Raw genomic sequence first — 7,500 nt, 5'->3', positions numbered from 1 at the left:
ACCTGGTCGCGTAGCTCGAACATGACATTTACGTTTTTCAACTTTCAGCTCGTTTGTCTTCGTTTTTGCGTACCGGCTTCATCCGAGCTCCGTTTTAGCTGATTCTTTTTCCATTTGACTCGTTTTCTCGCTCTCTTCAACATGGGACGTATCACATACACAAACATGTAATTTAATGCAATAATAGCAAAATAATCGTTAACGTTTAGGCACAAAATAACACAAAAACTATTAGGAAAACATGTGTGTTTTACATCACATCAACATGAAATTAAATCGAAACGCTAAGTGGAACAATCATGTAATCATTAACGAGCAAAACGTACTTAAACTTCGCATAAAAAGATAGAAAGAATTAAGTAAAACATGCAACACACCAAAAGAGTTAAAACACGATAAATATATAAAACTTGACTCAAAACCTAAACTAATAAAAGATAAACAAAACTCAAACTTAAACGAACTTAAAACATTAAGTAAACACAACTTTACACGGGATTCGAGATGTATAAATACATGTATATCAATTCCTTATGAATTTCAGTATACTCTCTTTAATTAAGAATTACGGGATTCATCATTCGAGAGGAAGTAGACTACTCAAGACTTTCACATTTCATTTATGTCATAATTGAATAAAGAATTCATAAAACCTAAATGAAAAGAATAAGGAAGATAGAAACAATAAAGTTTTGTTTGATCTTCACTGGAAACTTGAGTAAGGAGTAGATCTTTTTGGAGTTTTCTAGAATCTGAAAGCGAGAACTCCTTTCTTTTTCTTTTTTTCTTTATTTGACCTACTTTAGCCGGATGAAAGGAAACTTTCACGTCCGATTTTGAGGGGGGGATCCTATCCCAATTTTTATTTTGCTAGGCCCATAGATAAAAAACCCACTTTTTTACGATTACGGGGTTTATTGGAATATGAAATTCAACCCTGGAAATACATGATCCCTATTTTTTTTACTACCCGGAGCTTCGATACATTTCGAAATCAAGAGATGTCTACCTAGGGGGTTCTATCAGACAACAATTAGCAAATCTAGATTTACGAATGATTATAGATTATTCATTGGTAGAATGGAAAGAATTGGAGGAAGAGGAACCCACAAGGAATGAATGGGAAGATAGAAAAGTTGGAAGAAGAAAAGATTTTTTGCTTAGACGCGTCCCATAATCCATTTTATCTTCTGAAAAATCCCTTCAACTATTGATGCCAAATCAAAAATACTGCGGAGTTCAAGGGAAATATCCAAATACATGTCTTATTATTTTCAATAATCCATACTTGTAGCAATAAAATACTATAGTTCCTGCCCCAAGTGATAAATGACGAATTAAAAATATCTATGCTATATCTTCTCTGTATCTATTATATCTATAAAGGACCAGAAATACCTTGTTTACGTATCATTGGGAAGTGCATTAACAAAAATACGACAGTAAGAAGTGGCAATACAAAAGTATGTAAATTATAAAAACGATTCAAAGTGGATTGTCCCACACTAGCACTTCCGAGCAATAATTCTACTAAAGGTGATCCTATTACAGGGATAGCGTCAGGTACACCCGTTACAATTTTCACAGCCCAGTAACCAATTTGGTCCCAAGGTAAGGAATAACCAGTTACACCAAAAGATGCAGTCAATACAGCCAGAACCACACCTGTAACCCAAGTTAATTCGCGCGGTTTTTTAAATCCACTGGTGAGATATACACGAAATACATGTAGGATCATCAATAGGACCATCATACTTGCCGACCATCGATGAACCGATCGGATTAACCAACCAAAATTAGCTTCAGTCATTATGTATTGAACAGAAGCAAAAGCATCAGTAACGGTCGGACAGTAGTAAAAGGTCATAGCAAATCTTGTAGCCACCTGTACTAAAAAACAAGTAAGCGTAATCCCCCCTAGACAATAAAATATGTTTACATGAGGAGGAACATATTTACTAGTTATATCATCCGCAATCACCTGAATCTCGAGACGCTCATCAAACCAATCATAAACTTTATTGAGATAGGTGCGATCCCCCCTCCGAGGACTGTATATGAGACTTTCATCTCGTACAGCTCAAGCAAAAACACCCAAATACTAGTTGGAATGGATATTTAATAGAAAGTTTGAAACTTCTTGCTTTCCGATTTAATCTTCTATGAAGATAAGAATAAAAAAAATCCAAAAATTCTTCTTCTTTATGGCGATAATACCAAAATATCAAGTTGGCTAAGTTGTCTTTATCTTGATCCTTACGGGCCTCTTGAATTATCTCTTCTCTATTTTTTTCTTTTTATTTGATTTGTTATATTTATTATTTATAGGAATTCTCTTGTTAAGACCCTATGAATCGATTCAAACCTTAGATTCATACTAGAACCACGATGATTCAATAAAAATACTAAGTTAAGCCCAAAGATTCCGTGAGTAAGAACCATCGGATCATCGCTTATTCCACGAATAGATAATAACCAATAATCCGAATAAAGATTTATCTTTGAGTCAAAATAAGTATAAAAATTTTGAAATTTGAAATTTGAAAGAAGAAACAATTTCGATTTATATATCTAAAATCTAATTCTTTGAAATTTTTTTGGAGTCTGGCCGCGAGGTTTGAATATTAAGTATGAATCATAGTTCAAATATTTCTTAATCTATTTAATATATTCCGTGTTCCAGATAATAGAATAAATATTCGATGAAGGAGAACCATCTCTATCAAGATGACAGACCCATTCTCTGTACTATAAATAGGATACATTATAACAAGTCACACACTCATATTCCAGAAATACAGAAACAAAGAAATTCCACGATCGAACTACCAAAATTATCCCAAAATCGAAAACATCTCTAAACAAGGTTCGAGCACTATGCCAAATGTGTCCGAAGAAGAAGAGCAAAGCAAATGAAGCATGTCCAAAAGTAAACCAATCCCTTGGACTGCTACGAAAAACACCATCAGATTTCAAAGTCCGAAACGTTTGAGTACCCTTTTTATTTTATTGAAAAAATGGTTGAAAGGGTTGATCAATTTGTTTAGGCTGCTTGTTCCTGAAGTATAAAACGTTCCCTCTGTTCCTGAATAGCTTCTTTCAAAATGGCTTCCGCTTCCTCGGTAAATGTCTTGGTAGAAGATATTATTTCTTGAAACTGTGGTTTATTGCTTTTTATGTAAGTACGTAACTCAACCAGAAATTTCCTTACCTGTCTAATTTCTAATGAATCGAGATAACCGTTTGTTCCGGTATAAATAGTAAGTATCTGTTCTTCTACCGCGAGAGGGGCGTATTGGGATTGTTTAAGCAATTCACGTAATCGTTGACCTCTTTCCAATTGATTCTGAGTAGCTTTTTCGAGATCAGAAGCAAATTGTGCAAAAGCTTCTATTTCTGCGAATTGTGCCAGTTCCGGTTTTAATTTACCAGCTACTTTTTTCATAGCTTTAATTTGAGCTGCAGACCCCACTCTGGAAATAGAGATACCCACATTAATAGCGGGTCGGATTCCAGCATTGAATAGGTCGGCAAATAAGAATATTTGTCCATCAGTAATTGAAATGACATTAGTAGGAATATAAGCCGAAACGTCTCCCGATTGGGTTTCAACTATTGGTAAAGCGGTCATACTTCCTTCACCTAAAAGAGAACTTAATTTAGCATCTCTTTCCAAAAGGCGTGAATGTAAATAAAAAACAACTCCTGGATAAGCCTCGCGCCCAAGCGGTCTTCGTAATAGAAGAGACATTTGACGATAAGCTTGTGCTTGTTTAGAGAGATTATCATAAATGATTAAAGTGTGTCGTTCACGGTACATAAAATATTCAGCCAGAGCTGCTCCTGTATAAGGAGCGAGGTATTGTAATGTCGCAGGGGAATCCGCCATTTCGGCTACCACAATAGTATATTCCATCGCGCCCATTTGCTGGAAAGTAGTAACTACCTGAGCCACAGAAGATGCTTTTTGACCAATAGCTACATAAATTCATATTACATTTTGGCCTTGTTTATTTAGAATTGTATCTGTTGCTACTGCTGTTTTACCGGTCTGTCTATCCCCAATAATTAATTCTCGCTGACCACGTCCTTTGGGAATCATTGAATCAATAGCAATAAGCCCTGTTTGAAGAGGCTCATATACAGAACTTCGAGAAATAATCCCCGGAGCGGGTTATTCAATTAACCTATATTCAGAAGATGAAATTTCACCTCTACCATCAATAGGTTTAGCCAGGGCGTTGATAACACGACCCAAATAGGCCTCACTCATCGGTATCTGATAAATTCTTCCTATTGCTTTTACAGAACTCCCTTCTTGTATCAGCAAACCATCACCCATTAAAACAACACCAACATTAGTTGATTCCAAATTAAGAGCAATACCTATTGTACCTTCTTGAAATTCTACTAATTCACCCGCCATTACTTCATCAAGACCGTGAATACGAGCAATACCATCACCTACTTGAAGTACGGTACCGGTATTTACAATCTTTACTTCTCTATTATATTGCTCAATACGTTCACGGATAATATTACAAATTTCGTCGGCTTGAATGGTTACAAGCCTTAAACCCGAACTTGGTGGTTAAACTCTACCGCGGTGACGATACTGTAGGGGAGGTCTTGCGGAAAAATAGCTCGACGCCAGGATGATAAAAAACTTCACACCTCCCGTTCTTCATACTTTTTCAACTTTAAACTTTTTCAATATGAAAAAAAAAATGAAAAATAAAAAGGTCGTCTTATTCAAAACCCCAATTATGACATCCCTTCTCTCCCACTTCACACCCCAGAACGCGCCGTTCTTATAGAGATAAAGTAGAGATAAATAGAGATAAAGGCGCTTTGACATCTTCTTAACCCGAAATGGCTGGGGAGAGCAAAGGTTCCTTTTTGTAGGGTACTTCCAGGAACAAATCCAGCGGAGACGCAGTGGGGCCTGTAGCTCAGAGTATTAAAGCACGTGGCTACGAACCACGGTGTTGGGGGTTCGAATCCCTCCTCGCCCACAACCAGCCCAAAAGGGAAGGGCCTTTCCCTCTGGGGGTAGGAAACTCATGATCGGGATAGCGGGCTACGGAACTTGGGTGTGGGTCTTTTGTCGAAATGGAATGGACTTTTATTTATTATTTATCGTAAATGAGTTAAGCATTACACATAGTATGCGTATGCTCGTCCACCATCAGCTTATTTTTTTGTTTTACGCGCCCATAACTCTTCCTCAGCCAGGATGGGGCAGAATAGCATAGCAAGTACAAGTATCAGTAGCACAACAAAAACACGTTCCTCGTCATTAATATGTTTGCTCGCAGCAATTGTGGCCTCTCGGTAGAATCAATGACTGCATCTTTGATGCACTGCTAGTACTAGTACTAGTACATCTGAGAATTCTTAATTAGATAGTTGTAAATAGCCCAAGGGCTATGGAACAAAGGAGTATCCCAGACCTAAACCAGGGTGTTTACGGTGATTTTCAAATCTCCTCAAGTAGGATTCGAACCGACGACCAATCGGTTAACAGCCGACCGCTCTACCACTGAGCTACTGAGGAACAACGGGAGATTCGATCTCATAGAGTTCCATTCCCGTTCTCAACCCATGACCAATATGAGCTCGAAGCTTCCTTCGTAACTCCCAAAACTTCTTCGTAGTGGCTCCCCTCCATGCCTCATTTCATAGGGAACCTGAAAGTGGCTCTATATCCATATCCCAATTCAATTCATTTAATATACTTTTAGTGTCATTCTCATAACAGATGTCATTTCAAGTCTATCTCTTTCTATTTTTTTCTATATATGGAAAGTTTCAAAATCATCATATAATAATCCATAAATTGCAAAAGAAAAGAAAAAGGGAGGTTTGTGATGATTTTGAAATCTTTTCTACTAGGTAATCTAGTATCCTTATGCATGAAGATAATCAATTCGGATGTTGTGGTCGGACTCTATTATGGATTTCTGACCACATTCTCCATAGGACCCTCATATCTCTTTCTTCTCCGAGCTCACGTTATGGAAGAAGGAGAAGAAGGAGCCGAGAAGAGGGTATCAGCAACAACTGGTTTTATTACGGGACAACTCATAATGTTAATATCGATCTATTATGCACCTCTGCATCTAGCACTGGGTAGACCTCATACAATAACTGTGCTAGCTCTACCGTATCTTTTGTTTCATTTCTTCTGCAATAATCACAAAAATTCTTTTATTATGGATCTACTACCAGAAATTCAATGTGTAATCTCAGCATTCAATGAATAATCTCATTTTTCAATTATTGAATCATTTCATTTTACCAAGTTCAATGTTAGCGAGATTAGTCAACATTTTTATGTTTCGATGCAACAGCAAGTTTTGTTGGTTCCTCAGTTGCTCAGTAGTTTTGTAACAAGTAGTCAACATTTTTATAATCTTTTTGCCTTTCCGGCGATACGAACGTATTTAAGTAATTGTCGTTATGTAAGACCATAATGAAAACACAATTTTTGTTTTTCTTCTAGGCGAATACGATATTGAGATTTTTCCCGGAACGCGATTGGTTTCTAAGATCACTTCCAGCTCTGGGCCTTTTATTAGTTAGCCCTGTTAAAGCCCTCAGGCGACGTATTTTTTTTAAACGAGGACCTCGGTAAAGCGACATAAAGACTCCTTCTTCTTATTTCTATTTAATTATTCATTCTTATTGATGAAATTTCAATTTACAGAATAAACCTAACCTAAAAATGAACTAAATTCTAAATAAAGAAAAAGCCAAATTGACTGAAGTATTAAGAATAATGAGATGAGTTAGATAAATATAAAGATCTTTCTATTCTATATATAGCAAAAGAAAAGGACTCTTTTCGTGACATAGTTGGATATTCCTATAACATAATAACATAATAAATCAACGGCTTTTGCGAAAAGAGGAAGACACTTTATTTTATTTATTTTTTCAATATTCTTTGATTGCAAAGATGCATTATCAATCATGTATCACGTAAAACATCGAATAAAACAAATAGAGAAAAGCCGAGTATCGGAATCGAACCGATGACCATCGCATTACAAATGCGATGCTCTAACCTCTGAGCTAAGCAGGCTGACATAACATAAATTCAACATGCTTAGGAATTCAACAAACTCTTAGTATTAACTATTTGAATTCTTGGCTCTTCCATCTATATACTTAGAATATATTAAAGAATATAATATAGAATAAAAAATAACTGTTAAATATTATATTATATTATATTATAGTAAATATTATAGAACATAACGATTAATTTAGCGATATAGAATTTCTTTTATCACGATTAAAGATTCTAAAAAAAAGAATCGATCGTTCAAGTATTCGAAATTTCAGGATAAAATCAGTGGAAGAGAGACATATATATAGGGTATGTATCCACCTATATTGAATTGCGGATACAGAAATGATAAAATCGTTTTTGATTGGCTCGAATATGAGCCTCCTATAAAATATGAAAGAAGATAGACAAGAAATCAAAGACAA

General features: G+C 35.9%; 1 long non-coding RNA gene and 2 other non-coding genes across 3 annotated transcripts in view; all 3 read right to left on the bottom strand.

Moving 5' to 3' along the window:
* Positions 1-7,500, bottom strand: part of LOC143625242 (uncharacterized) — a 148,288-nt gene that overhangs the window by 15,739 nt on the left and 125,049 nt on the right. The window lies entirely within an intron of this gene.
* Positions 5,486-5,557, bottom strand: TRNAN-GUU (transfer RNA asparagine (anticodon GUU)). The gene has a single exon. It is a non-coding gene; the product is annotated as a tRNA-Asn (tRNA).
* Positions 7,015-7,087, bottom strand: TRNAT-UGU (transfer RNA threonine (anticodon UGU)). The gene has a single exon. It is a non-coding gene; the product is annotated as a tRNA-Thr (tRNA).

The sequence above is a fragment of the Bidens hawaiensis genome, unplaced genomic scaffold (assembly GCF_021521415.1).
Source record: "Bidens hawaiensis isolate Kalapana, Puna unplaced genomic scaffold, B.hawaiensis_p1.1 tig00004021_1, whole genome shotgun sequence".
NCBI classification, from domain to species: domain Eukaryota; kingdom Viridiplantae; phylum Streptophyta; class Magnoliopsida; order Asterales; family Asteraceae; genus Bidens; species Bidens hawaiensis.
The sequence above is the reverse complement of the archived record's forward strand: the minus strand, read 5'-3'. Positions and strand labels throughout refer to the sequence as shown.